This window comes from Notechis scutatus, chromosome 2, assembly GCF_049901735.1.
Source record: "Notechis scutatus isolate UNSWTSFEM ecotype Mainland chromosome 2, rNotScu1.2, whole genome shotgun sequence".
NCBI classification, from domain to species: domain Eukaryota; kingdom Metazoa; phylum Chordata; class Lepidosauria; order Squamata; family Elapidae; genus Notechis; species Notechis scutatus.
This window is the reverse complement of record NC_142010.1, coordinates 140,907,976-140,926,274: the sequence shown is the minus strand read 5'-3', so window position 1 is coordinate 140,926,274 and position 18,299 is coordinate 140,907,976.

Below are 18,299 nucleotides of genomic sequence, written 5' to 3'. Positions count from 1 at the left end.
TTTAAAACCAGAGCAAAGCTGGCTGTTCTTTGGCTCTTGAAGGAATTACGAACAATAACCACAATAAACAGACTAGTATAGCCCCTGCAGATATTTTGGATTTCAGTTCTTTTCTGTCCTAGCTAAGGTTAAAGATAGGGGATTGTGGGAATTGAACTTCAGGAGAATTTACTTTTGACGTGAACGCTCAGGGCACTTGAATGCATTTGGAAGTAACGCTCATTCTTGTGATCAATTTTATTATAAACTGCTAGGAGACCTTGTGAGCCAGTGATATTGCATACTGGAAAAAAATATGCAAGTTGGATCTTATGAAACTTTGCCCAGTTTGGTGCTCTACAGTTACATTGGCTGTGTGGGAACGGCTACTGTATTCTAATATTATCTGATGGGCCTTTACAGAGAGGATGTTACTCTTGACAAGTAGGCGTAGATTTCCAGTTCTTCTATAGATCAGTGCCAGAAACACCTTGAATTGCAAGAACCTTTTTTTTAAATATTGCAAATGTCTGCAGACCATGAGTTTTTCTCTTTCAGCCTTTTGGAGTTTAATTTGCCCTTATTGTACTTGATAAAAATTAAAAACAACAGAGCAAAGATCTCTTCTGCCAGCTCTTTTTGAACCCATGGGTATGATTTATCCCAGCCTGCTGATTTTAAAATGTTTATTTCTGGTAGGTGCCATTTAACATCCTCCCAAGACTGCAACGACGACACCACTAAAGCCAACATCTTTAACACATTCTTCAGCTCAGTATTTGTAAACAGCAATGGATCATGCCCAGTATTTCCTAGCCATACCACAGATAACAACAATGATCTAATACATATCGATTTTACAGAAGACAATGTTGAAAAAGCACTACGCAATCTAAAACCATCTCTATCTATTGGACCTGATGGAATATGTGCCTACTTCTTAAAAAAGCTATCCACTGCCATAGCCAAACCTCTAAGCATAATCTTTGAAAATCTTTCAGGACCAGCTCTTTGCCTAACCTATGGTCACAAGCCACAGTCATCCCCATCTTCAAAAAGGGAGACCCAAGCCTAGTTGAAAATTACAGACCAATCTCCTTATGCTGCGTCACCTGTAAAGTCATGGAATCAATTATTAACCAATCCATCATCCTCCACTTAGAGACAAACAACCTACTCTCCAATAAACAATTTGGTTTCAGAAAAAAACTATCCTGTAATCTGCAACTCTTACACTGCAAAAACATATGGACGACACACTCACCAGGGCAAAGCAATAGACGCAATCTACATAGACTTCTGTAAAGCCTTTGATTCAGTGGTACACGACAAACTACTCCTAAAAATAAAATCCTATGGTATCTCTGGACAATTGAATAACTGGATAGAAGCATTCCTGGCAAACAGACAACAAATGGTCAAAATTGGGAGCGTCCTATCAAATTCTGTACCTGTCAATAGTGGTGTCCCCAAGGCAGTGTTCTAGGACCAACTCTTCATACTCTACATAAATGACCTCTGTGATCATATTAAGAGCAATTGCGTTCTTTTCGCTGATGATGTAAAGCTGTTCAATACCACAGACAATACTGCTACCCTACAAAAAGATCTTGACTATGTATCAGAATGGTCAAACAAATGGCAACTTCAAATCTCAACAAATAAATGCTCTGTCTTACATATTGGCAAAAAAAATCAGAAAATAAAATACAAGCTGAATAGTCAAGATCTTGTTGATGACCCAAGCTCTGTAAAGGACCTTGGAATACTCACCTCTAATGATCTAAGTGCTAGAGCCCACTGCAACTACATAGCCAAAAAGGCATTAAGAGTTGTTAACCTAATCCTCGTAGCTTTTTCTCTGGTAATATCACACTACTAACCAGAGCATACAAAACATTTGCTAGACCAATACTCGAATACAGTTCATCAGTCTGGAACCCACATTACGTATCTGATATTAGCACAATTGAGAAAGTCCAGAAATATTTCACAAGAAGAGTTCTCCACTCCTCTACTCGTTGTAGAATACCTTATGCCACCAGACTTGAAATTCTAGAACTAGAAAACCTTGAATTACGCCTGCCTTCGGTCTGATTTAAGCATGGTATATAAAATCATACATTGCAATGTCCTACCTGTCAATGAATACTTCAGCTTCAACCATAACAACACAAGAGCACACAATAGATACAAACTCAAAGTTAACCGCACCAAACTTGATTGCAGGAAATACGACTTCAGCAATAGAGTGGTCAATGTCTGGAATACTCTACCCGACTCTGTAGTTTCTTCCCCAAACCCCAAAAACTTTAACCTTAGACTGTCTACTATTGACCTCACCCCTTTCCTAAGAGGTCTGTAAGGGGCGTGCATAAGCGCACCAACGTGCCTACCGTCCCTGTCCTATTGTTTCTCTTATTCTTCTTTATTTTTCTTATATGTACCCATTTCATGTATTCACAACTATGTATACACTTATACTTATTATCTTGTAAACAATTGGCAAATCAAATAAGTAAAATAAATAAATAAATAAATAAATAAAAGTGCAAGTTGCAAGGGTAGATGGTTCATCATTATTACAAGATAAGAAAGTACAGTATCACTCTGTCCAAATACAAAGTAGAAATATATACTGAATACAATTTTCTGCACCTTAATCGCCATTTTTTCCTGATCCCTATTGATGAATGCCCATAAATCATTTTTTTTTAAATCAAACTTTTCAAAGACCTTTTCTCTAAGCCCCAACACATCTGAGCCTTTGACCAATAACTATCACCTCTCTTATTAACTGTGTACATTTCCCAGTTGATAATTCATACAGGTCATCCTCGACTTACAACTGCTTATTTAGTGACCATTCAAAGTTACAACAGCATTGAAAAAAGTAACCTATAATCATTTTTCACACAACTCTTGCAACATACCCAAGCTCATGTGACCAAAATTTGGACACGTAGCTACTGTCATGTATATATTAAGGTTTCAGTGTCTTGGGCTTTTGTAATCACCTTCTGCGACTTTCTTACTAGCAAAGTCAAAACCAGAATCACTTAACAACCATGTTACTAACTTAACAGTGATTCACTTAACATCTGTGGCAAGAAAGGTCATAAAATGGGGCAAAAGTCACTTAACAGCTGTCTTGTTTAGCAACAGAAATTTGGGGCTACTTGAATTGATTCCCGGTCTTCCTTATTTCACCACTGCTTTCTTGTTTTACTACCTTTTGGGCTTTGTAACTGGAGAAAACACAACTAGAGGGGGGGAAAAAAACCCCATATGGATCGCAAAGGGCTTATTGCCACAACAGCTTGTCCCTCATTCCCTCAACAACGTGAATTCGGTTGTAATGTTTTCCGGGTATACCGTCACAGAGGGAAAAACATGGTACCAAGAAACAGCTACAAATCAATGTTCGTATCCCTTGCCATGTACCTGGCCTGCTTCCTCTACATGCCCATTATATTAATCCAATCCTTTCTTTATTACACCAATCCAATACGAAGCAACACATGTTCACCCTCATTTCTTTCTATTCCGCGTCAATTAATATGGAAAGCTTCTTTCTGCCTCCATCCTCCAATCCATACTCTAAATGGGGAGACTCTCCAGATCACTGATAAACAAGGATATGTGGGTGGAAAATCAACAAATTTACTAGCATAATTAGGTAATTAAACAGCTTCTCCAATCTGTTGCCCTCCAGATGTGCTGAGATTAGAACTCCCAGCTAAGGCCATACTAATGGTGGAGAGGAACTACTGTAGGATGCTTTAGCAGGATATCTCAGAGGGAGATAAATGTGTATAAATGTTGTGCAGGCAGGCATCTCTTCATGAGGGTGCTGATGGCCCCTCCCAATCTGGCAATCAGTGCTGTGTCGGTTGACATTGTACCCACTTTGAGGGAGGGAGCAACCTTGGATTGGAGATGAGACGAAATGTTATCACCTTATTCTGGTTTTATTGAAAATATTTTTAATTTGGGCAAAGGGGTCTCTCAATGCGAAATCTGAAGGTGACATCTCTACTAACAATCTTGACCAGACTGGACCATTTGTAAAGAGCATTAGCCATGAAACATATAAGACCCACAGAATTAGTCCTGAGAATTCTGTGATAATGATAACTGTTTAGAAAACCCATCAATATCTATTTATTTACACAGATTTAAAAACATCCAGTTCTGGACAACTCTGGGCATTCTACACAAAGCACAACAATGGAAAAAAATGCAGATTCAAAAGTTCACGTCAGACAAAATGAAAACGTCAAACAAAACCTTACAGGGGTTCATCCACCACCCATTTCAAGGCCTGGGAAAATAACCAAGTTTTCAGTGCCTTACGGCAGTGGCCCCCAACCTTTTTTGAACCAGGGACCGGTTTCACGATTATTTATTCTTCCACGGACCGGTACCTGAGTAACGCGAGACTCCACCGCCATCGGGACGGCTCTTCATTTGAAGCCACACACCCCCTCTTCGATGAAACTAAGGCGCGAGCACCCAAATGCCGCTTTCCAACTGAAAACCCGGAAGCGCCGTCGAAACAAGATGGCGGCGCCCAAGCTTTGTGGCCCAGTAAAAAATGATCCACAGACCGGTACCGGTCCAGGGACCGGTGGTTGGGGACCCCTGCCTTACGGAACATTATTAGGCATTCAGATGCCCAGGAGAAAGTGTTCCCAGAGGGTCAGTGCTATGACAGACAGAAATGTCTACACTCCTAACATATACAAACACCCTCTACATCTTCTTTGCATTTCCTCCTGATATGATGTAGCCACAATGTATTTCCTGCAGGATGAAGCTAATTAGGTGCTTGCTAACAGAGCTGAATATGTTATTACCTGTAAAATACATCCAGATTTTTCCCTCTCACACTTCATGATATCCAGTTAGGCATAGGAATAGTCCTCATTTAATGACTGATCTGTTAATCCACCTTTTTGCTCAGGGACATGCTTACACCTATTTCTATACCTACACATCTATATCAGTATATGCATACATGGTAAGTGCTCTTTGAATCTCCTCCTGTTATGATGTAGTATAATTACTGAGGCTTTGCCTATTTCTATAAAACATTTCCTGACAAGAAATCTCCTTTCTCCTATAATTATAAATCCTGTTTCAGTAATGGGCTCACATCAGATTCCTGCTCTCTGGAACATCCCCACAGTCACACCAAATGCTTTAACCTCTAACAGCAGCCTGGATTCTTCCCTCCTTGTATCTCATCATGGGGGAAATATGCCCTGGCAACCTGCTTTTTTCCTATCAGATTTCCATAATGTTGCTTTCATCTTGTCTCCAGCCCATGAGTGAGACATGCTTACATTGTCTTTTATTTGCCCTGTTGTTAAAGCAGTCTTTATCTTCTGTTCCAGATGTGTCAAAAGGAAACTCCAAGGTAAGGGACAATTGCATCTTATCAATAAAAAAATATGATTGGGGGATTGCTGTGTTCTAGAATGGACAACAAGTGGAATTGACACAGGCCCAAAGGGCATTCTTTAATACTTGGAAGGGAAACACATGTAGAAATTTCATCTCAAAGGGTTATCATTTTGATCAGAGCAATTTGGTCTAGTGGTGAAGGCAGCAGCCCAGAAACCAAGAGACTTGAGTTCTAATTCTGCCTGTTATACAGTTGGCTAGGTGACTTTGGGCCAGTAACCCTCTCTCAGTTCAACCTACCTCACAAGGTTGTTGTGAAGAAAATAGGAGTATTGTGTTTGTTTGCCACCTTATTCTTTGTAAAAATAATAAAGACAGGATAAATAAATAAATAAACACAAATAAATCCTCCCCCCGCCCATGAATCGGGGATATATTTTGGGCACATCTACACAACTTGGACTCCATATCTAGCTTTATTCTTAGTCACAGCAATCCGTTTAAATTAAGATGGATTAGGATTTTTGAGATCTTCTTTCCCTTTTGCCTATGGAGATTCTCAGTCATCCAGGTCATAGTTGTCTCAAAGCTGCTTTTTTTCCAACAGGCAACTAGACTGTTTTTCTTCTTCTTCTTTCTCAAGGATAAAAAAAACACACCAGTCCCAGTTGCCTTTTTTTGGGGAAAAAAAACACCTTTGAGGTTCCATCCCTTATGCTCTTCTACTCAGAAATCTTGACAGAAAGTACTTACTTAAAAATGGGACATAAGACAAACTTAAGGTCTTCCCTTATCTGATGGATAGGTGTGCAAGTGTATTTTACTGTGTACACACACCTCCATCGGGGCAACCTTGAGCCAAACATGCCAAGGGTGAAAAGTGAAGGAAATATATGAGTGAAAAGCCACATTACCTTTCCAGCCATATATCCATTCGTACCAAAGACTAACCAGCACTAACCCCAGTGTCCCACCAAAGGGGGCATTCAGGCTTGTTAGAGGGAAATTCAACCATCTCCTTCTAACTATCCCCCAAGTCCTCCACACTCCCCCCCCATCCCGCTCACCTATCTCTATGTGCCCCACCCCATCTCCTTTTGTCTCACCAGGATAGACCTCCCCCCCCCCCCACACACACACGCTGTCCGCCAGAGCGCCCCCTCCCGGGTGATGTACGAACTGCGGACGAAAATGTCCGGGCAGATGCTAAATTGGACCCCAGCGACTGAGCGATAGGGAGGGTGGGGGTTCGGCCTCTCTTTAGCTCTTCGCGTGTCTCTCTTCTCCTCCTCCTCCTTTTTTTGGGGGTGGGGTGGGGAAGGGGAAGAGAGAGATGCGGGGAGGGGAGTGTGCCCTATTTCTGCATGGTAGGGGATCATAATAAAAGGGTGCAAGGGAGGGCGATTGGGAAGGAGGAATGGAGGGGGGGCATGGATCTTAAGCAAAGAAGTGGCGATGGCCAGGAACACAGCCGCGGCAGCAGCAGCAGCCCTGAAGCCGCCGGCGACCGAGTCGGGGAAGCGAAGAGGAGCCGAGCAAGCGGCTGCCGCTGATGGATCGCGCTTTCATAACTTCCTCTGTATTAAAGTGCGGGTTCACCACGAGGGCAGGCCTATCCATCATGCCACTGAAGGGGCCTTTGATTTGCTGAGAGCGCCAGGCGCTACGCTGGCTGTCTCCTCCGCCGGCGCGGTTAATATCTCTCGTGGCGGCCCTGGGTGGGTGGGTGGGTGGTGTGAGGGGGGAGAGAGACGATGACGCGAGGGGACGGACGGGAAGGCGAGAGGCGCGGGGGTTTTAGGGGTGGGGTGGGAGGGAAGATGCTCGGGAAGGACGGACTGGCTCAGTCCGGGGCGGGCGGGGGAAGGCGTGCAGAGGGCACCCAAAAGAGCGGCGGGCGCTGCACATTTCACACAAAAAAAACCGAGATTGCGAAAGTTGTCGAGAGGGTCCCCGGCTTACGTAGAAGGGACTAGGAACGTGGGAATGGTCGTAAAAGCCACGAACCCCGAGAAGCACGACGCGTGCATTTTGCAGAGGGGGAGGGAGGGATGCTTCAGTGGGATTCAAAACGGCAAGCCTGGATCCTTCCAGGTAGACGTGCCCTGCGGGGGGGGGTAAATCCGGATGCGTGGAAATTCTGCGCTAGGCTGGATGCCGAAGAGCATCTTGCTTTCTGCCTATTCCTTCCTGCTCGACCATTTTTCAGCGGAGCCTCCCTGTTTCTAGCGTGACGTCATGCGCTCGCGAAACCTCCCCCTTCCCTCCCCCCCAATCTGATGCATCAGTACCATTCCGCACAAAATCCCTCCTGTTCAGTAGAGCCAGTTCCTCCGCGGGGTATCTGTTGTTGCTGATGTAGCCGTGAATTGGCAGAGGATGATGAGTATACTGAGGGTGACTCCTTGATCCTCAGACATCAAGTGCATGGCCGCCGAGGATAATGGGACTTCGGGTCCGACTTATCTGGAGGTTGCCAACTCGAGGGAAGGCTGAACCCAACGTGCCTACCGTCCCTGTCCTATTGTTTCTTTTATTTTATTTTTCTTATATGTATCCATGTATTCATAACTAAGTTTTTACTTATACCTATTATCTTGTCTAAGCAATTGACAAAAATAAATAAATAAAAATAACTTTCATTTCCTGGCTGCAAATGGAAGCGCAGAGAGATCGCTAAGGCTTGGCTTGAGGATAGATGAGCCCATTGAGCTCCTATTTAAAATTCATTAAAAAGTTCGTTTACTATTTAAAATGTAATAATGTAGGGGCGAAATATCTATAAATGCCCACAAGCGTGCATTTTAGAAAGGCTTCAGTGAACGATATGTAAATGTGGAAATTGGAATTGTGCAAACTGAGTGCAGTTTATTGAAAAACTAATCCATAAACTGGGTCAATTCCTCCTCTCCCCCTCCCCATTTTTTTTTAAAAGAATCAAGCCTTGGTGTAAGGGATTATCTCTTAGCAAATGGCCAGATCATTAATTTTAGTGATACTTCTTCATGCCTTCTCCATGACGCTTTTTGGATATAAAATTTTACACTGGCAGTAACTCCCATATTCACATGAAGCCTATTCCTCATTGGAAATAGTAAAAAACAAGTGCGTTTATTTAACAAACATCCAACCCTGATGGATAGGCCTGTATGAGAAGGGAAGTCCATATATAAAATTATATGTTGCTTATGTACTTTGCATTTTTAATCCATTTTATTCTATTTATATGGTGTGAAATTATTTAATTTATTTTTAATCCCACCTTTATTATTTTTATAAGTAGCTCAAGGTGATGAACATACCTAATACTCCTTCCTTGTCCTTCTCCCCCCGGCATAACCCTGTAAGGTGAGTTGGGCTGAAATAAATTGATAATAAAGAAATACAGTTGCTCAATTCAGTTAACCGAAGTAGCATAGGGACTATCTGGATAAGTAAACAAAAATAGATATGATAAAATATTCTGTCCTGAATAGGAAAGAATTGTAATTTGAAGTACAGGTAGTAATCAACTTATGTCTACAATTGAGCCCAAAATTTCTGTTGCTAAGCAAGACAGCTGTTCAATGAGTTTTGCCCCATTTTACGACCTTTCTTGCCACAGTTGTTAAGTGAATCACTGCAGTTGTTAAGTTAGTTACACGGTTGTTAAGTGAATCTGGCTTCCCCATTAGCTTTGCTTATCAGGCTCCTTTCTTGTCCCTACACGGTTTATTCGCTCAAGGGGATCGAGCCACTGACCACAGTGGTGCGCAGGCCCAGTGTCTTATGTGAGCCATTGCTGGCCCCTTTGACACCCCTGTCCTACAGAGATAGAACTGAAAGGAAGAAGGTGTGCAGGATTAATACATAACCACACCATTTTAATTTTCTTCAAAAGCCAGGCCCCCCCCCGCCCCCCCCCCCCCCCCCCCCCCCCCCCCCCCCCCCCCCGGGGCCCCCCCCCCCCCCCCCCCCCCCCCCCCCCCCCCCCCCCCCCCCCCCCCCCCCCCCCCCCCCCCCCCCCCCCCCCCCCCCCCCCCCCTTTTTCTGAATGGCCAATTGGGGTAGCAATTACATTTTTCCTATAAAACAGCGGACCCTATGGGAGTTATTTAAAATAGAACTAGGGGAAAAAACCTCTGCATCTTGCTTTAGGAGATATTTTGCCCACATGAGGGCTGCAAAGAACTGTGCTGGCATAGCATTCCTTTAAAAAAACAAAACGGCGCATTTGAAATCACCTCAGATTTAAAATACTTGTGGGCATGGAAAAGATGCTACTGTGATAGAAAGTAAACAGCTATTTGGTATCTATTAGGGGGGCAACCTGTCCATATCTACTTATGAGAAAGCTATCTGAAATTCAACGGATGAATGTGACTTGCAATCGGGCCAGAATTTCCAATGCTAAGCAAGGTGATTGCTAAAGTGAGTCACACCTGATTTTACAACCTCTTTGGCAATGATTGTTAAGTAAACCACTGCGGAAATGTTACTAGTTGGAAGCCAGCTGGGAAGGCGGCAAATGGCAATCACATGACCCTGGACACTGCAAACTCTGTAAAAAAAATGCTGGGTACCAAGCCCGCCCCCCACCTCCGATTTTGATCATGTGACTGTGGAGATACTGCAATGGTTGTAAGAACCAGGACCAGTTTGTAAGTCACTTTTTTCAAGGCCATTGTAAGTTTGAAGAGTGACCAAATAAATGGCTGTAAATTGAGATTAGGATGCATAAAATGAAAGCCTTTCTTTTTTTTAATCATGTGCAAGTTCATACATGAGTCTGGAAGAATAGTCCAGACCAGAGCTCATTTCTCACTGAGCAAAGCTGGCTGAGGAATTCTGGGAGTTGAAGTCCCCAAATCTTAAAGTTGCTAAGGTTGGAGATCCCTGCTCCAGATCACCCTACTGTGTAGCATGATTGGTGGTGGAATCTCTTAGATTCATAAATCTAACTGAATTGTATACTTTGGGACTCCACAACCTGGATGTTTGATGATAGAGGGTTCTGGAGGTGTAGAAAGTACAGAAGAGGACCTGGACTGACACATGCAGGCATGTGAAAGAAACATACCGTAAGTCCGCAACTTGACAGAAGGTATGCGGAAGAGACCCAGGCATCTCCCTAATTCACAGTAGTCTGAGAAAGGAGAAGAGGTACGGCATGATTTGTTGCAAGACACTGTTATTACAGCCACTCCCAATATAAGTAGTTCCAGAAAAGTATTTATTTAAGAAAATGTATGCGGTTGCTCAACCCACACAGGATTATCCTGGGCAGCTTATAGAAGCCCCCAAATACAAACCCCTTCACACACACACCCCACTGGTGATAGCAATCAAGCTAACCATTGATGGGCTCCACATCGCCCTGAGGTCCCCAGACCTGCTGGCATAATTCTTCTTCAGGGCCTTTCAAAAGAGTGTATCAAGGCAGGGGTCAGTCTTATCTCTGCAGGTATGATGTTCCACAGGGAGGAAGCCATCAAGGAGAAACCCCTTCCTCTTGGTCCCAATCGATGGACCTCTTTAAGAGAGGGAACCTGTAACACACCCTGCCTCTCTGCTGGGTAGATGTAGTTGGGAAAATATGGTCCTTCAAGTAACCTGGCGTCAAGCCATGTAGGGTGTTTCAAGGTGATATCCAGCACTTTATATTGGACCATGGAGCAAATAGGCAACCAATGCACTTCCCATAAGAAAGATGACAACCTAGGCTTGCACAAAACTCTGCAGGTCTCCCCACATTTTGAACCAATGGCAGCTTCTGGATACGTTTCAGGGGCGCCCCCATGTAGACCACTGCAGTAGTCAAGATGGGAGGTGACTAGGGCATGATTGAGCAAGGCTTGTGGAGTTAATTTCCTGGCCTGGTCTACTTGGTGGGGCTGACAGGAAAGTAGAATAGATGAGAGGATGAGCTAAGAGAGGGGGAGAAGAAGAAGTGGAGAGAAGACTAGCCAGGTTGCTTTCTCAATCTACATGCTCTCTACTCTTGACCTGCCACTTTTCTTTTTGGGCTGTAGGTACCCAATTTCTCCTTGCTGAGACACCTTGCCAATATTGAATAGAGCAATCCTGCACCTGTGGTCCAGCCTTTGTGGAGCCACTGAGAAAGAATCTGGACTGAGTAATCCAGTTTCATCTCTAAAGAGCCTGGAGAGGTTTGTGCCACAAGAGGAGAGGAATGGCTGATGGGAAAACAATAATGAATCGATGTGGCCAAAGCAAGAGCAAATAGAGAGATGTTCCATAACATCTACAGCATCACAATGCCTTGGGGTCTTAAGAGACAAGATCCCCTTCCCCAACCAGTGCATCACACAGTTCTCAGAAGAGCATCTCATCATGAGGTCTGCTGTAGGACCCCACAATTCAAATAATTCCCAATTTGTCGATATGAATGGGTGGGGGACACACAGAGAGAAATTGTAACAGGCAAGAAAAGACCAGTCTGGATTGCACAAGTAAGGCAGTTTTCAGGCAAAACAAAGGTGGCATTGAAGATGGGAGATCTCTGCAGCATAATATAAGCCTTATAGAGAAACCAGTGTACCCAGGGGATGTAAATAGGCATAGGTTGAAGCCGTTTTGTCTTCGACTGATAGCTGCTGTAGTGAGGAATTTAGAAGTTGCCTTCTGTGCCATTTATTTATTTGTCTGTAGATTTGATTTGTATCCCACATTCCATTCAGGAGCTCAAGGCAGCATACGTCTTTCCTCCAACATCTCCATGCAAAACCTAGAAGCAAAATGTGGGTTGGGCTGAGAAAGTGACTGGCCCAAAGTCACCTAGTGAGTTTTCATGGCTGAAGGGAAATAAAAACTGGGCCACCATTTTTCCTTTGTTTTAAACCCCTATCCTGAGGCAATTTTCATAAGGAAAGGCAAGTCAAGGTATACAATATATGTACAGGTAGTCCTCAACTTATAATTGTAGTTGCATCTGCAATTATGGGTGTAAGTCATTAAGCAGGTCATTACGTGACTTTTGTTGTTAACCAAATGTGGTGGTCATAAAGCGAACACCATTGTCATTAAGTGAATCCATTGTTCTCTATGGGGATTTTGTTTTTGTAAACTGGAAGTGAACACCAGTTTCTAGCAAAAACATTGTAAATTGAGGTTATGTGACCACAGGATGTGGCAAATGACTGTAAATGGGGGCCAGTTGCCAAGTGCCCAAAATGTGGCCATGGGACCACAAGGGAGCCCTGGCTGTCAGAACTTCGAATCTGGGTCATAAATGTAACTTTGAATGGTTATTAATGGTTGGTCATAAGTTGAGGACTATCTTTATAACATACACTAAAGCAGAGTATATAACCTGAAGCCTTGGTGTTCCAAGTGCCTTCGAATTCACTGCAGCGTTGGCTTCAGTCCCACCAGTGTCATCACATAGCCTTGGCAAATTATTTCCAGTGGAATGCAATACACAATAGCAAACAGCTTCTCTATCCATTTCTTCCATACTTTTCTTTCATCACAGCCCCCTCCTTTCTATTTTAAATAAAACTGTACCATCTAGATGTCTCCAATTGATTGGAGAGCCATCCTCTCACCCAAACAGCACAATGTTTGATTTCCAAATAGAAAAGCTTTTTCTTCTGGAAATCCCCTTTCCATTTAACTTGGAAGCAATTGCAGCTAAATCTTCCAAGGTGGCTCTCAGGTTGAACCTATCTTGAGGCAGTTCAGTCAGATGGAAAGAGGGAGACAATAAAAGGCTTAATAAATGAAAGCTATCCTTTCATCTTTTGTTTCACATGATAGTTCTGAAGTGTTCTGAGAGTAGAACAATCAGGGAAGCAAGATCTGAATGATTGATGCTTTCTTCTAAGGTCTTGTTGAGATGAGGAATATGATAGATAGCAAGTTCACGCACTTTCATTTTTGGATATTTCATGGTGATATGGTCCAAAACTTCAACACTGCTTTCATCATTTTGTTGAAAGCCTCAAGATGCCTCGGACAAGCTACCTTTAAAGGAATTTCCTTTTTTATAAGAAGCGCTGTTGGAAGTCCTTATCTTTTAAAACCTGCCTCCTCTACTTCTTATTTTATTTATTTGATGTATCAATCGCTTACAAGATAATAGATATAAGTATAAACATAAGAATACAGGAAATAGATACGAATAAATGGGGACAGTAGGAGAGGGACGGTAGACACAATGGTGTACTTATGCACACCCCTTACAGATCTCTTAGGAATGGGGTGAGGTCAATAGTAGTTAGTTTGAAGTTAAAGGAGTGGGGGTTAGAGAATGTAACTACAGAGTCAGGTAGTGCATTCCAGGCATTGACCACTCTGTTGCTGAAGTCGTACTTTCTGCAATCAAGTTTGAAGTGGTTTACATTGAGTTTGTATCTGTTGTGTGCTCTTGTATTGTTGTGGTTGAAGCTGAAGTAGTCATTGACTGGTAGGACATTGTAGCAGATAATTTTGTGTGCTACGCTTAAGTCCAACCGTAGGCGGCATAATTCAAGGTTGTCCAAGCCCAAAATCTCAGGCCTGGTGATATAGGGTATTCTGGTGCGAGTAGAGGAGTGTAGTACTCTTCTTGTGAAATACTTCTGGACTCGCTCAATTGTATTAATGTCCGATATGCAGTGCGGATTCCAGACTGATGAGCTGTATTTGAATATTGGTCTGGCAAAAGTTTTGTATGCTCTAGTTAGCAATTCAATATTTCCAGAGGAGAAACTTTGTAAGATTAGATTTATAACTCTTAATGCCTTTTTGGCAATGCTGTTACAGTGAGCTCTGGCACTTAGGTCATTTGATATGAGAACTTCAAAGTCCTTGACAGAGTAAGGATCATCAACGAGGTCATATCTGCCTAGATCCTCAAGATCCTGTGGTTTTGACTCAGAAAAGAGTTAGTTGGTACATACCCTACTTGGGAACTTCTCAGAAGTATCTCACCAAAAACTGGCAGAACTGGATTCTGGGCATTTCCATATTGTTGAGTTGAAGTGTTCTCCAATCATCCTTCAGTAGATTGGCCAAAATCCAAACGTGACCAAAAAAGTAGACTTTTATATAATTTGTTATCCCCATTGCTGTTCCCTATCATTTCTCTGCAATCATGTTCCTCATTTATTAGAATAATAAATTATGAGATTATACAATAATATTAAATATATATGGATGCCCCAACCCTTTTAGCCTTTTAGAAGGCATTGAAGACCTGGCTGTTTCCCGGGCATTTAAATCAGTGAGAAATGAGCTCTGCTACTATTGATGGAGGTGGGGTTAACAGTTTATCCTTGAGCACTGAGGGCTGGGGATGAGAGTTATGCTTGTTTTATTCTTATATGCTGCCCAGGAGTCACTTGTGTGAGATGGGTGGCTGAATAAATAATATAAATAAGGAAATAAATTGCATCATGCAGACCTATGCCAGAATATATTCAATAGCTGGAAGCACCTGCAAGGCTCCATATATTGGATTAAGGCACACACTGATCCTTCTCCAAAAATATAAAAACAACTATTTAGGAAAAAATATTCTTTCAGTAGAACAGAAAGAAAATAAAAAGAAAAGCTGATGTACAAAAGTTCAACTTCTGATTGATAAAATGGTTTCTGAGAATTGCAAAAGCTGATAAACCTATTTAGGATATGGTCTGGATTGATTACAAAAATGTCTTTGATTCACTACCAGACAATTGGGTCATCTGTGTGACAACTGATGCCAGTAAAAACGTTATAATGTTTATAGAAAAAATAAAGTAGTGGAAGACAGAATTGGCGATTGAAAATAAAAAATAAGGGCTTGTCAATTTCCAGGTTGACTCATTATCACCCTTCTTATTTGTCACTGCTATGATCCCACTTTCAGTGATTTTTCAAGAAAGCAAATCTTGGCTATCAAACAGCAAAAAATGCTAATAAAATCTCACGTGTACCTTATACAGATGTTCTGAAGGTTTATGAAAATTAGAAAATGAAATCTAGTCATTAATAAACATTGTAAGAATTCTTAGTATGGATAACAGAGTGGAATTTGCCAAGAGAAACGTGTTTCAGTTACAATAAATCAAGGTAAAATCACAAATAATGGAGTTGAAATGCTGAATGGCTTAAACCACCAGGAACCATCAGGATGAAGCCTACAAGTATCTGGGCTTTTTACAGTTGGACAACTTCAAGCATGGACAAATTAAAAATGTGATTAGTAAAAAAATACATCCAAATAATGAGAAAATAGCTAAAAACAAAATTGAATGGTGGAAAGTCATCAATACCTAAGCCATACCTATGATAGGATATTCTGCTGGAATTATTAACTGGACACAAACTGAACTGGACAGTTTGCACCAAAAAGTAAGCAAGCTAATATATTCATTATGCATTATATTGCCATAGTGATACTGATAGATTATACCTGCCTCACAGAAATGGAAGCAGAAATATACTCCAAGTTAAACAAATTATCAAAGAAAAAAAGCGTGCATTTATCAATTTGGTAAAAAGTTGAATACAATTCTTTTGATAAATACAGATAGAATGCAAGTATTGATTAATATAATCCCTATATATGATTTTACACTTTTGGGTGATACACTATTATTTATTTACTTACCAGTATCTATCTATCTATCTATCTATCTATCTATCTATCTATCTATCTATCTATCTATCTATCTATCTATCTATCATCTATCTATCTATCTTTAAGTACTACCATTTCATTTTCAGATTTGTATGTTCATTTTAAAAACAGTCTTTTTCATCTGCATTGGCACTTGCTTTTTTAAAGAAATATTTTCTAAATTAAGAAAATAACATTCATTGTAGAGAAATGACATAATTACCCACTCTGGAGAAGAAGATAAGGAAAGAAAAATCTTTTTTTCCTGGGAGACAATCTTTCATTTACTAATTTGAGGTAGACAAGAAAATGCATCATGGGTGTTTTTGAATTTTAGTGTAAACCCATGCCACCAGCCAATATGTATTTTTAAGCAATCTTTTAATTCTTGCCTGTTTAATATAATACTGCTCTGGAGGTTAAAGATGATTTGTTTATTTTACAAAAGGACTGTAGATAATTGTTCTTTTGCTGTTTTGCTTAAATGATTTTGTTCATGTAAAGAAATATTGCTGGTTTTAATTGTGTTTTCCACTTACTAAGAGATCTCTGTATCTTGAATGGCAACAGATCTGGGTTTTAAAGCTAGATTTTATATGTCCAAAACCTGAGCTCCAACAATTATTTCCTTCTTTTTTTCTTCTCTGCAATTTTGGGAGAGGCAAAGATGCTACCTTAGACCATTCCTTCATTCTTTTAGGATCCGATCTGCATGTTGGTAGACCCCTCTCCATCCACCTCCATTCACATTTGAAAAACAGCTTATAATAACTTCATTCTTTTTACCTACCTTATCTGGTGAAGATTGCTTGGAAACATGTTTCTCTTTTGTTGATGTAGCTCCAATAAGGATTTTTAGACATCTAAATTGGCTTGACTAAGCAGTGCCCCCCAAAATTATGTTTTCAAGAAAGCCTTACTACTGCTTCAAGGGACACTGTTGACACTAAAAAAAGATAAAACCTTGCTCAAATTGAGTTTCACATGGAAGCCCGTGATTTATTGGTAGCAGTATGAAAGCTTTTTCAATCTCACAGTCTTATAGCCTGGAATTTCCTACCTGTCTCCCATCCCTATATTAATCAGGTCTAACCTTGCTTAGTTGTTTCAAGAATGGAGGTGGTTGGTTACTACTTGGTGTTATTGCTGCATGATCCCAGATGATACAGCCATTGTCCTTTGTGTATAAATAATCCTCAACTCACCACCACAATCGGGATCAGGATTTCCACTGCCAAGCAAGGCGGTTGCTAAGTGAGTCATGCCATTCTATGACCCTTTTTGCCATCGTTGTTAAGATAATCACTACAATTAAGTGAACCATGTAGTCATTAAACAAATCCGGCTTTCTCTATTCATTTTGCTTATGAGTAGCTGGCTGGAAAGGTTATAAAAGACGATCATGTGACCCTGGGACGTGGCACCTGTCGTAAATAGAAGCTGGTTGCCAAGAGCCCAAATTTTAATCATGTGACCGTGAGAATGCTGTGATGGTCGTAAGTGCAAGCAATGGTCATAAGTCATTTCTTTTACAGTGCCATTGTAACTTTGAACAGTCACTAAATGAATGGTTGTAAGTCGAGGACTAACTGTAGTTCCTCTGCTCCAGCTTGTGACCACAAAGAATTTTTAAAGTGCCTATAGTTGGAGAGCTGAGACTTTAACTGGTGCATCCCTCCAATCTTAAAGACATTTAATTATGGATATCGGGCCTCTGCAGGGTTGGATGGTGGCAATTTCATATCCCATTTGAAACAGCACTGGTTTAAATTGAGCTCACTAGGGAATCAACATGGGAATTCACAAGACTTGTAGGCTTACCCTTTCGGCACGCAGAAGGGGTCCTATCTCTTGCATGTCCAGCAATCATATATCATATCTTAGGGATTGCTAATAAGGAGGCCTGCCTATTGTAGAAGTGATCTAATTTTCTATATATCACAGCAGTTTCCCCCATTTGCCCAAAGCAACCTCTTAATCATTAGTAACGAACTGTGTCGTTAAAATGATCAGTGTTGCTCTCCAAAGATGACAATGGGGAAGAAAGTGTTGGGGTTGTGAGTGCGGTAGGAATTGGGGTGGTTCAGTAGACAGCAGCTTTTTAGGGGCCACATTATCCTTCCTGCAAGACACCATCCTACACGAATACTGTATATCTCCCCCCCCCCCAGAAAAACACTGGGATCATATTACTCAAATGTCATGTAGATGTACATTCGTGCCAGTTTCTTTACAACTGCAATCTTAATCGAAGTTTTTAATATGTTCTCTTTTAAAATTTAAGCCTAGGTCATTTTAGACAAAGTTAAGCTTGCACTGACTCTCT